This window comes from Marmota marmota, unplaced genomic scaffold, assembly GCF_001458135.2.
Source record: "Marmota marmota marmota unplaced genomic scaffold, marMar, whole genome shotgun sequence".
Lineage (NCBI taxonomy): Eukaryota > Metazoa > Chordata > Mammalia > Rodentia > Sciuridae > Marmota > Marmota marmota.
Genome location: NW_026009396.1, coordinates 1 through 13,506, shown reverse-complemented (window position 1 = coordinate 13,506; position 13,506 = coordinate 1). Strand labels below are relative to the sequence as shown.

The 13,506-nt window shown below is 37.4% G+C and overlaps 1 long non-coding RNA gene across 1 annotated transcript in view; it reads left to right on the top strand.

The window, feature by feature from the left end:
* LOC107133830 overlaps positions 1–13,500 on the top strand; it is a 26,792-nt gene extending 13,292 nt beyond the window's left edge. Inside the window, exons 3-4 of the long non-coding RNA XR_001502407.2 lie at positions 10,717–10,805; positions 11,077–13,500. This is a non-coding gene — a long non-coding RNA (uncharacterized LOC107133830). The remainder of the gene's footprint in view (positions 1–10,716; positions 10,806–11,076) is intronic.
* The last annotated feature ends 6 nt before the right edge of the window (positions 13,501–13,506 follow it).

The window sequence follows — 13,506 nt, the reverse complement described above, 5'->3', positions numbered from 1 at the left end:
TTCTTTATGGTAATATAACTGAGAAAATTGTGTATAACCCTTCAAAGGTATGCATTGGTTTAAATTTCATTAAATAGCTTTTGGTTTTAACTTAAAGAGGATTACTAAAACAATGTTAAAATGTTCTCTTAAATTGTAAGATGGCAAACAAATTGTTAAATATATTACAGTCATCATTTAGCTTCAGATGAGTTAAAATTGTTTTGGATGCTTGCTGTCCATGCCTTAGATATTGCCATGTTTTGTATTACATTCTATGCCCCTTATAATGCCTATTGAGTTCTGCTTAATATTTCCTAAGTATTTGTATATATTTATCATGGGTAGCAATAGAGTTGAGGGACTCTTGAATTCCAGTCCCAACTGTCTGGGATAGTTAGACAAAAACACATCTAGTGTCTCTGGTTGGTTTTCCTGAAATTTTATTATTCAACAAAGGTTTTGTAGCTGAGTAGAATGCTTAGAAATTTAAACAAATACATGTTTTAGTAACTGTGTGACTTACTTTCTTTTTTCTTTTTTTGGTACTGGGAATTGAACCCAGAGTCACGTAATCATTGAACTACATCCCCAGTCCTTTTTTATATATTATTTAGAATAAGTTGATGAGGCTGGCTTTGAATTCATGATCCTCCTGCCTCAGCTTCCTGAGCCATTAGGATTACAGGTGTGTGCCACCACACCTGGCTGTGACTTACTTTTTTAATGACATATTATATACCTTACCCTTATTCCAAGAAGATCTTTGCTGCAGAAACAGCATAAGACTTTGATGTTTGATGGAGCTGATTTTGAATATAAGTTCTTTAATTTATTAGTTACATTAATTTCAGTAAGCTATGTAACCTATTTGAGTCTTGTTTCTTTATCTGTTAAATGGGGGCAATAGCAGACTAAAGTTGTAGTGAGATATGATACAACATATATAAAATGTTTATGTGAAATGTTCTCCTATTTCATTATTTAACTAATTCATTACCATTAGCTTTATGATTTTGATATTTTAACTGATTTTCTATGGTTAGCCCCCTTGAATACTGCTTTTTGATGGTGATCTCACTGTTATTCAGTGGAATTTGTTCAGAAGAACGTAAAGTTGGATGTTTGAGAAGAAGTACATAGTTTGTACACTTGAGGTATTTTATGGTTTGGTATTTGTCTTCCTCCTTATGATGGCTTAGAGAATTAGGAATATTTAGTTTAAAAAAACATTTAATTATTTCAAAACTTTATTTCATGAGTGCAGTTTTGGTTGCCAGAAATAATGCTATCATAAAGCCTTTTGTTTATAAAAAACAGAAACTCAAGGTTGGTAGCATTCACACTGGGAACTGCCAAGTGAATTACACAAATTTATACTTTTTTAACCTTATCCTGTTTTATTTTGTTCATGCATATAAAATTGCAAATTTTTGACCAGCATTAATGAACAACAGTGGTGATTTGGGGGCTGGGGTGTAGTTCAGTGGTAGAGCTTGTACTTAGCATGCCTGAGGCCCTCATTTCAATCCTACCATTGAAAGAAAAGTCATCTCCTATGATTCAGCTTTATAATTGGGGAATGGTGACAATGTTTTCTTTACCTACTTGGCAAACCATCCAATTTTGTATTTTATAATTCTTTGTTTTCCTTTGGAATTCAGATTTATTTTGGGTTTAGGGTTTTTGGCATTTTGGGTTTTCTTTTGTGATTTACATAGTCAATGTCATTTTCAAATAATTGACACCTAAAAGTTAGAGAAAAATATGTGATACATATATCATTCTTAACCAAAAGTATTAATGCTAATGACAAGACTTGAAATTTTATGGTTAACTACCTAATTAGAAACAAAAATTAGATGTTTTTGAGAATTAATTGGATTGGAAGAGGTCATAGGGCTTTATAAGTCTGAATATCTAAAAGTTATTTGGGAATTTTTCAAATTCTTTGAAGTAAGTATTTTTCAGAAAGTCAGATCTCTCTAGCAAGTGTTAAAATACTTTCAATGGTTTTAGCATTAGAATATTTATTGATGTATTTTAATTATAAAAATAATGCAGCTCTAGCTAAATTTTGTGTTTGTAAAGTGCTTGTAAGTTATGTTTTTATTATGTCTTGAATAAGGAGCTAATGATTTTATTTAAAAGCATTAATCTGACAAATATTTAGTGTGCATTGTAAATAATAATAATAATGTAGTGAATCACTTATGAGCTTTTCATATACTTCAAAGTATGATTTCAGACTGATTATAATGTTGATAAGTAGCTTCTTCCTTTTCCTATGCAATTAATAAGAAAAGGGAGGTAGTTAAAATTTTTTAATTTGTAAGGCAAACATTTATTTTTTAATATGAATACCATCTAGTATTTATATTCCACTTATGACTTTTAGGGGGATTTTAGATATTCTATCTCATTGCAGCCTTTTCAGATAGCCAGATAAATTATTGCTTCTATATTTTATTTTTAAAATATTTATTTATTTATTTATTAGGTGTAGATGGACACAACACAATGCCTTTATTTTTATGTGGTGCTGAGGATCGAACCCAGGTCCCGCCTGTGCTAAGGGAGTGCTCTACTGCTGAGCCACAATCCCAGCCCATCTATATTTTAAATAAGGACATGAGGATCATCAGAGTCTTAAATGGCTTACCCCAGGCAGTTATAGCTCCTGAAGAATCTTGAGGCTTCTTCCTGTATTACCATCTGCTTATTTGACCACTGGGCTGGATTTCTAGGCCTCTTACAGAGGAGCTGTTTAGGGGTCAGGCTGTTTTAAGACATATATTCTGTAAATTGGTAGAACAAATTGTTTTCAGATGAGGGAATTCTGTATACAGAGACAGAGGAAGACTTTTGTTAGGAATTTGGTTAGCATTTCTTTTTATTGTTCTTGTCATATCCTTTAATTGTGGCACCATGTATGTACTCTTGGAGATGTGCCTAATTGCTAAATCTTTCAGGTTTGTTTTTTGTATCATAATATCTAGTATGGTGTCTGGCGAATAGTAACCTTTTTACTTGGCCTTCATGTTAGCATGGAAAAATTAAATAAATGTACATTTATCTTCTAATTTTCACTCAGGAATACCTCCAATGATTGAATTTTAAGACTTTTTATTGAGGCATAATTGATTTACATAAGCTGTGCTTATTTAAAATGTACCATTTGATAAGCTTTGAAATGTATATACATTGCCAGTCTGACTAGGAGTCTTTGCTCCTTTAAAGACAGAAATCAAGAAAAGGCAAAGAACACAGCTCTTTAGTATTGCCATCTCTGAACTCTTAGAGTTACCAGCTGAGCTTTTGGGGCCTTTTGCTCAATTTGAGATAGAAATGAAGAAAAGGCAAAGCAGTACCACCCAAAAGAGGCTTTTCTGGGGCTTATGCTTTTTGAGCACAAGGAAAACAGCACATGGCATAGGGCTCTGGGACTGGCTTCCTGAGGATGTAGTCAGTGAAGCGTATATATCCAAAAAGGATGGTCTCACAGAGGTACACAGTCTGTTGTTACACATTTTTACACTTGTTTAATTGGTTCTTTGCTGTGGGTACCAGGAGTTGTACTTGACATGGTGATCTGTTCATGTGCACTTGGCTTCCAAGAGATGATGGAGGTGCTTACTACTGTTATCCCTGGAGGCTGCAGGAAAATCCCTTTATAAGATTCATGCGCTGGATCTTAGCAGTGGTAGCAGAAGCTCTCTTAGTGGCAGCAGTTTGGCTGGAAGAGAGACTGTGGAGGGTGGGGGGGCTGCCTTGCAGAGTCAAGTGTCCAAACTGGGCTAGAGGCAGGTGCACTGGGACTTGTCCAGTTCTGGACAGACATGCTCTGTGGGGCCAGAGGGACTTGTGATCATTACCTTCCTCTGCACTCGCTGGTACAAGTTGTTGCCACAACTGGTTACTGAGCAGGAAGATGGTCAGGACCCCATTGCAGGTCCACAGGGAGGACAGACTTTTCCAAAGTGATTGCATTGCATATGAGAGTACCATTTTCTACAAATCCTCATCAATATTTTATATGGTCATTATTTTTAAGTTTGGTTATTCTAATAGTTATACAGTGATATCTTGTGATTTTGATTTTCTCTGTGTGAGGACTATTACTGGCGTTGAGCATCTTTCATATGTTTATGTGCCACCTATGTGTCCTCTTTGGAAAAGTATCTGTTCAAAGCTTTTGCTCACTTAAAAAATAGATTTTAAAATTGAGCTTTGACAGCTCTTATGTATTTTCTGTATAAGACTTATTTCAAGATTTATGATTTTCACTTTTCATTTTATTACCGCCCCCCACACACATCCGCCTTCTTACCTCAGAAAGGAATTCTTGGGAGAGAGATGGTTAAAAAAAAAAGTTAGAATTAACTCCTTGCCTTTTTCTTCCCTATCCTTTCTTTTCTATCCTTTTTTCACGATATTTGGTCTGCATTCTCTTTTCTTCATGCTAGCTTCTCACCTGACTGTACATGAATTAATCCCTGTGAGAGTTGTCCACTCTTCAAGACACATGTGATCCGAATTAGTGAATGTTTTTGTTTCTTGAGTCTGGGGATGTGCTATTCCAGCTATGATCATTGTTGACCTAGCTTCCCTGGGCACAGTTGGGCAATTTAAGCCTAATCACAAGTACCTTAAAAGGTACTTGTCAGAAGCCAGAACACAGATTCAGATTTAATAATGACAGTGTTGAAGACAACTTATCAATATCCCACAATTAATTTATTAATTGTTGTTTACTTCTAATTTAATCATACTGCATAATTTCTATTGCTTGCAATTTGTTGACCAAGTCTGAATTTTTGGTCTCCTTAAATGAATGAGAACATGCGGTATTTATCTTTTCAGTGTCTGGGTTATTTCACTCCAAAATAGTGTTATCTAGATGCATCCATTTTACTACAAATAACAGGATTTTCATTTTGTGTGTGTGTGTGTGTGTGTGTGTGTGTCTGACTAGTAATCCAATATGTAAATATACCATATTTTCTTTATCCATTCATCTGCTAAGGGCATCTGGGTTGATCCCATATTTTGGCTATTGTGAATGGTGCTGCAACAAACATGGGGGTGAAAGTATCTTTGGTACCAAGATTTCAACTCCTCTGGGTATATGCCCAGTCGTGGCATTGCTGGGTCCTATGGTAATTTTATTTTTAGTTTTTTGAAGCATCTCTTATTGTGTTCCACAATGACTGTATTAATTTACATTCCCACAAGCACACTGCCACATTTTTTTGTCCCAAGGAATAAAGATTAAGCCACTAACAATGGCTATGGAAATACTGAAATCATAAATCATAACAGGTAAATCTCAGAAGACATTTTCTTTGAGGACATTGAAATACTCTACACACAGATAATACATATGTAGAAGATGCTGTGCAGTGATGCTGGTACCATTGTTTGTGGGGCAGTCTTGCCCTACAGACTCCCAAATCCTTGAAAACAAGGATTCTGTTTTCTTTATCTTTAATTCCCCATGCTTAACATAGTTGCTGGCCCACAGTTTATGCTCTGAACATTTTTGATGAATTATCTAAACGATTTCAGATTTCTATTCTTCCAGAAAATTGGTACCAAGAATTTTCAATGGACAAGCCACTGACCGCGCTTGTTCTTATAAGGAATTAAAGTAAATAAAAACAAGCTCATCAAGAGGCACACATGGAGATGAGATTAAAAAAATATATACATCTAAGATAATTAAGTAGTAACATTAAAGCTATTGATCAGGTGACAAAATGAGAAAAAGAAATACTGTTGAATTCCAGAAGAAAGAGAGTGGTGTGGAGAGGTAGGGAAATTCTGATCTACTTATAAGAAAATAACAATTTTTTTTTGATTCATTTTTTAGATTCATTTCTCAAAGGAACATTCGCTTCAAGCCGGGTGCTATGGCGCAAGCCTATAATCCCAGTGGTTTGGGAGGCAGGAGGACCATGAGTTCAAAGCTAGCCTCAGCAATTTAGTGAGGCCCTAAGCAACTCAGTGAGACCCTATCTCTAAATAAATACAATAGGGGCTGGGGATGTGGCTCAGTGGTTAGGTGCCCCTGGGTTCAATCCCTGGTTCCAAAAAAAAGAATATTTGTTAACTCTAGCTCTGAACTAAGTAAGTTTGTTTTCTTCAATCCTTCATGCAACAAGATACAAATATAGACATATTTTAATTCTTTTTCTTCATCATTTGCCATATATTTTGAGGATTAAAAAATGGCATTTTCAAAGCTTTGAGTAGGGAGCAAGTGTTATTTTTGGAAGTCAGATTGAATACATAAAGAAAGGCACAAAATAGTCTGTGATAACTACAGAATCATGAAAGGGAGGGAAATAATGGAATAAGTCATAAAAGTATGTGTCAGGAAGGGGCAAAATTGTGATGTATGCAGACAAGGGGAGAAATAAAAAATGTCCATGCATTTCTGCCCCTTTCAATACTTTATTCACACAAATTACTCAATACAGTTTCACTCTATAGGTTCTTTTTTTTTTTTTAAGAGAGAGAAAGAAAGAGAGAGAATTTTTTAATATTTATTTTTTAGTTTTCGGCGGACATAACATCTTTGTTTTTTGTATGTGGTGCTGAGGATCGAACCCCGGGCCGCATGCATGCCAGACGAGCGCGTTACCACTTGAGCCACATCCCCAGCCCACTCTATAGGTTCTTAATCAAGAAAACGACAATCCTTAATGCTAGGCTCTGCAATAGACATAATCAATTCACAGCAAACGATTCTAGATTGATTGATTCACAGCACACAATTCTAGATTAATTCTAAGCACCGCAAAACACACTTAATCATGATAGGCTAATGACAGACATTCCCTCTGCATGCTAAGTTCAAAAGTCTTAAGCCTTAGGCTTTATGTCCAGCAGATGCACACTCACTCAGACCGCAGTGACCAGGTCCGGAACCCAGGAAGGTTTTTCCTGGTGTGGAGTGGACGACTAGTTGAGGACTGGGGAGAAGGGAGAAGTTGCGGCTCTCACCAAGGTCCAGACGAGGTGGTAGAGTTTGAGAGCAGTGAGGATCACACAGAGGATCAGGAAACAATGACGAGTGATGGGATGTCCGATCCTCATCAGGCTCTCCAGCTCGAGTGCATCCTTGTTTCGGCTGGCTGAATCCCTGTTCATTTGCTCTATCATTTATACTAAATTTTGGGGCTCTTGATCCCCCTTTCAATCCTTATCAGCTACCACAGGATTTCTCAGTGACATAATTTACCCTGAGGTCAGAAATATCTGGTCTGGAGGTCTCCACCCTGATCTTCTCACCTTTCCCTTTTATCAGGCGAGGACAGCCTGCCAGGGGCTTCACTCTGTTTATCAGGGTGAGGGGAAGGAACTTGTTTGTGACCATAATGGAGGGCTCTGTGGGTGTGCCTAGTGAGACTGCAGGTTTCAAACTGGAGTTTTTAAAATGGAGTTGCTTAAGCTTAGGACTAAGGCCATCCTAACTGTGTGTGTGTGTGTGTGTGTGAGAGAGAGAGAGAGAGAGAATCTGACAGTGTTTTTATAGAATTAGAATTTTAGGAGGTCATCTGGTTCATCTGGTCATCTTGTTTCATAGACAAGGAAAGTGAAAATCTGGAGAAGACATAGGGCTCATTCAGAATCATGGCAGCATCAAGGCTAGACTCCAAGTCCCCACGTTGTCTTCAGGGATTTCTTCTCTTTATGTACAGAGCTGCCACAGCTGGACAGAGAAAAGAGCTTCAGTTGTTTGGAAAGATGAACATTTACTTCCACAGTCTCCATTCCCCTGGGAAGTAGATGAAGGGAAGACTGATGAAGAGCCTTAGAATAAAAAAGTGTTGTATTCGTTTTTCTCCAGTGTTGGGTCTTTGCGAATCCTATGTCCAGTTGAAGGTGAAAATTGACCTGTTCAGTCTCCCAAATTATCCCCAAGATCATACTTGCTCTCTGTCTTCTCCATCACTGCTTTGGCTGAGGCCCTCATCATTTCTCACCTATGCACCCCAAATGGCTAACTGAGCTCCTCAGAATCATGCTCCGTGCTATTGCCAGAGAGATGTTTCCAAAACACAAATCTGATCTTGTCAGCTCAGATTTAGCACAATCACATAGCCCTCAAGATTTTAACTTGGACTATATGATGCGTATGACACTATATGACAATCTAACCCTCTTTTCTGACCCTCTGCCAGTGATATCTGATTCCTGTGATTGCAGTTTCTAGAAAATCCACATTTTATTCTCTGTGCAGTCTCATCCATCTTACCTTGGCTCTGTGCCCATCCTGCTCATCCTTCAAGAACAGGCTGCTTTTCTCAGGTGTGAGGGTTAACACAACTCTCCCAGCAGGGTCAGCCAGAATCTCAAAGTGTACTCCATGCTCTCTTTAGATATGTCTGTTAGTGTGTGGATCACATGCTCTGTAATGGTCTGCTTCCATGGTCTCCTCTCCTGGAGAGCAAATTCTCCTTTAGAGCACAGACTGTATCTGGTGGAATTGACTCAACAAACGTTTGCAGAAAGAGAGGAAGGAAGGAAGGAAGGAAGGGAAGGAAGAAGTCAAACTGCATCAGTAGAGAAGAGACTAACACTTTTTTGTTTACTTTTCAAAGATTTTTTTTTCATGTGTGTGTGTGTGTGAAAAATAAATGTTCCCCTAGCCAGGTATGGTGACACCAGCCTGTAGTTCCAGCTACTTGGGAGACTGAAGTGGGAGGACCACTTGGGCCTAGAAGTTCAAGGCCAGCCTGGGCAACTTGACAAGATCCTATATCTTAAAAAAACAAAACAACTTGATGATCTTACCTTCCCCAGTCCTACTCCTCAGAAGTAATTTTTTTTATAGTTCCTTTCTTCCAAATGCTTCATTACACCTGTATAAAAAAGTATGCAAACATCTTTTAAAAAATAAATATAGAATCATATTATATGCGTTCTTTTACTGGTTTTGCTCAATATGTTACGAGCATACATAAAGATCAACCACTTTTTTTTGAGATCCAATCATAGCCATTTAATTTTTTTTCAGGTTTCTTTTCTTTATTTTTTAAAATATTCAATCCTAGGTATATATAGATATAAAAGGCAAGATATGAATTCAGAATTTCTATAGTAATATTCACCCCTATTCCTTAGGGGTGATTCCTTTCCCTGACATTGAGTAGCTATTGATTACTAACTGGTTATAGATTAAATAAACAATATCAAATAAACTTATCATATTCCTTGAGTCTTACTTTTCCTTAAGCCTATGCCATATCATTTTGATTAATGTTTACTTTAAGATAGCTATAAAGTGATTCTTCTATTTTTATTTTTAAAAAGTTTTTTGTATTTGTTTTTTAATTTTAATGACAGTAGGATTTTTTTCGACATATCATACGTACATGGAGTGTAACTTCCCATTCTTGTGGTTGAACATGATGTGGAGTTTCACTGGTCATGTGTTCATATATGAACAGAGGAAAGTTAAATCTGATTCATTCTACTGTCTTTCCTATTCCCATCCACTGCCCTTCCATTCATTTCCCTTTGTCTATTCTTCCCTTCCCTTCCTCCTTATTGTGTGTTAGCATCACTTATCAGTGAGAACATTCTGCTTTGGTTTTTGGGGGCTGGCTTATTTGATCTACCTCATTTTAAAAAAAATGATTGCATCACATCCCATAAAATATATGTGTGCCATATTTTAAATTTCCCATCATTTAGAGATAAGTAAGTTCTAATTTTTTAAATATTTATGCTGCAATAAGTATCCTGATTTGTCTTTAGTCTTTGAATAGTTTCAACATGGTGACACCACCATGTTGATTATAGTGTCTGCAAGAGCTTACCAGTGTGGAGTGAGTGATGTGCAGAAGCCGGGATGACGTTTGCTTTGGTCCCTGTTCTGCCCCTATTTCTTGTGTATTTTATTCCCTTAGCTCTTGATAGAGTTAGAGACTGTAAAGGGACTTCCAAGGGACACAAAGTGGAGATTCCACAATGTTTTGCTAATGTATAAGTGTCCCAGGAAACTTCGAAGGCTCACCATCCAGTTATATGAATCACTACTCTAATTAGATTCCATGGTATTATACAAATCTTTCTATCTGTTTCTTTCTGTGACATTTTTATTGGTGCTTTATAGTTTTACATAATGATGGGATCTGTTGCACATATTTATACATGCACACAATATAACTCTATAATTTGGCCAATATCACTCCCCTAGCACTTTCCTCATCCTGCCCCCATCTCCAAGTCTCTCCATCTTGCAGTCAGTTAATTAGTCATAGAATTGTGCTCTGCATGAAGAAGGTACAAAATGGATGAATAAGATCCAGAGAAAAAGTTTGTACCAACTTCCTCCTTTCTTTTTCTGTAGGCATTAATCTAACCCAGTAGCCCACTAGTGTATGCATATTGTAGGGGGGAATATTGTATTTGTGGCAATAGAATGGGGTTTCTTTTGCAGTTAACTAGGGGAAATGGTGTTTGCTGGGGGTCTTAAACTGCTAACCTCGTGCTTCACTCCTCCTCCTTCCCTGGCTCCTGCCTCTCCCTCTGCCCTCCAAACCCTATCAGACCACTAGAAGGGAGGCAAGAGAAAAAGCAGAGAGTCCAGTCCGCCCTTGCTTTTGTGTCTGCCCCCTTCTTTCCTTCATGCCCACCCTTCTTTCTTCTCTCTGGAGTGTGTGGACCATTACTTATATTTTATTCCTACTGCCAATTAATTTTTTCTGCTCTCCTTCCTGGAAGACTCAGATGGACGATAAAAAGCCAAGGAAACCGAGTTTGACTTCCCAATTTTGAAAGCAAAAAAGAAGCAAAATTTCACCTCTGTGAAGGTAAGGATTCATGAATTTCAACTAGTGACAAGAGATATCATTGTGAAATCTTGGGACCTGGCAGTTGTTATGCCCAAGCACCTTTGAGGATAGTATAAGGGGAAGATATGAAGGCCCCAGCTGATTGGTGGAGGTCTGGGTGGGCTTGGAGGGAAAAGCAGCCAGACAGGGAAGATTTCATCTAACAGGCAGCTTGCATTTGGGAGCCTCTGGATTAGTGACTTATCCACAGTACCTTTTATTCTCTTCCTCATACCTGCAACCATACCAGCAATGTCCTGCAATAATTCTGAACAAGTATTCAAGAACATTTCCAGAAAATGTGTTTCCCCTAACACAGAGACCATCTCTTTTTACTCTGCCTCAACTAACTGAAGGCAGAGCACTGAAGGTAAGACCCTATGATGTAGTGAGTGTGATTACGGTCTATGAGATCAACGTCTATATTATATGTATTTTTTAATCTCACTCAGTCTGAATTCCTCAGGGTATTAAAAAGCTCCTTTTGACTAGGATCTTTGTTCAGAATGTTTTGCAGCAAACTTTAGCCCAAAGCATCCAGCCTGCATTACTAACTGGGAGAGTCAGCCTTCAGCTGCCTACTGGGGCCTTCCTTAGATCCTCTCACAGATCACAGACCATCTCCTTGAAATTATAACCCCAGGTCACTTTCTCCAGGTAGTGTTCCTGATTTAGTCATAGCTTTCTGTGCCTCAGAATTACAACTCCCAAGAATGGACCACCAAGCCCATCCATCATTCTACACCCCACCTCTGCCTTTACCACATGCAATAGCAAGAGTTTATTTTGCAATTTGTAGGTACAAATATTATTAGTATCTAAAACATATTTCTTTTGATGAAAATTACCTTAAAATATTTGACACAGTAAATCTAAAGCAAAACATGATAATATAATAAATACAACATTCTATTAAATTTTAGAGTTTTACAACCTCAGAATGAATACGTCATAATTTTAGTTTAGCAAAATCTTCATGAGTTTTGCAACTTGCAGTTTTTCTGTTTTTCATTTTCTTCTTCTTTTGTCTTAAAATCTGCTTGAACTCATTTATTGAGTGGTCAAATGACTCTTGCATGAACCCTTAGAGACAGGTGCTTTTATTCTAATTTTGCAGGTGGGGAAACTGAGCAAGGTTAACTAGATCACTAAGTCTGGAGGACAGAATTCAAATCCATATATGTACCCACTCTATTCTGTGCCTCTGATTAGTAGTACCAACTCTGCTAAATGTTGTTCTAAAAAGTTCTTTATGCATTTAAGTTAATTTTAAGGAAAGCAAATTTTCTGTAGCTATAATGACAGGAATAAAAAATAAAAATACCACATGCACATCAACTCATTTATGTTGTATTTTACAATAACTATCAGCAAGTTCATAGTATCTTTTTTTTTTTTTCCTTTTTGGTACTCAGGATTGAACCCAGGAGGGCTCAACCACTGAACCACACCCCCAGCCCTTTATTTGTTTATGAGACAAGTTCTCACTAAATTGCTTAGGGCCTCACTAAATAAATTGCTGAGGCTGGCTTTTAACTTGTGATCCTCCTGCCCCAGCCTCCTAAACCACTGGGATTACAGGCATATGCCACCATGCCCAGCTCCCAGTATCATTTTTAACTAGTATTTAAACTTGTAACTATGGTCTTTACATTGCTAAATATTCTGGTGGGATTTAAATAATCATCGTTTCACCATCAATTGGCATTCCCCAACGGATTTGTTATCCCTTTGAATTTAATAGGATTGAGTAAGGAAGTACAAACACATCAATAACTGTCCGCTGCATGTGAAATTCTAAGTTTCAGTGGACACATATGACATTAATTGGTGGATAAAAGTGAATCATATGAATTATAATCCCTCCACTTATGATAACACTGGAAATGAAGGGCTGTGAATCTTAGCATATCAGTTGCCTCAACCACGTGTTAAAAAAGCATTTTGAATATTTAAGCACATTAACCATAATTTCCATTTTCAGTACTTAATAGTATATATTATAAACAAAAATCATATTATTAATCAAATATTTAATTATTATTATTTTTTGCTATGCTAGGGGTTGAACCCAGGACCTTGTTCTGGGTGAGTATTGTACACTGAGCTACATCCCAGATTAAAATATTTTAAATATGTAACTTGGTAATAATTTAGCCAAGGGATTTTAAAAAAATTGATTTCATTTGTCCTGAAGACAATGGTGCAGTCCTCCATCCTAGTTATAAGGGATTCGTTTCACAGTGCCCCCATTCGTTTGACTGAAATGTGTAACATGACCACTAGAGAGCCGTCTTCCCTTTGGCTTCAACGCTGGTAGAGATTCTCCATCTTTTCTGCTTAGCTGATGAGGATCAAAGAACTCTCACAGTGGTCCTCAATGCACTTTAGGATATGCTCTGTGTTATAGTTTATCCTAACTTCTGGGAGAAGCAGCAGATACTCCCTCTGGACCTCGGGCCTCTCAGCTAGTAAGCTGGAGGACACTGATTTTCCTGCTTCTCTCTTCAAAGAAAACAACATTGGCTTGCAGCTGATTTCTGGGATTTGAGGAGCTGTCAGGACTCCAAATATCAGGTTGGGTCATGCCAGGAGGAGAACCTGGGAGAAGGCCATGGGGAAGAGAGTGCTGTTAATTTAGGATATGACTCTTCAGCATCCCTGACAATTAAATAGGTGT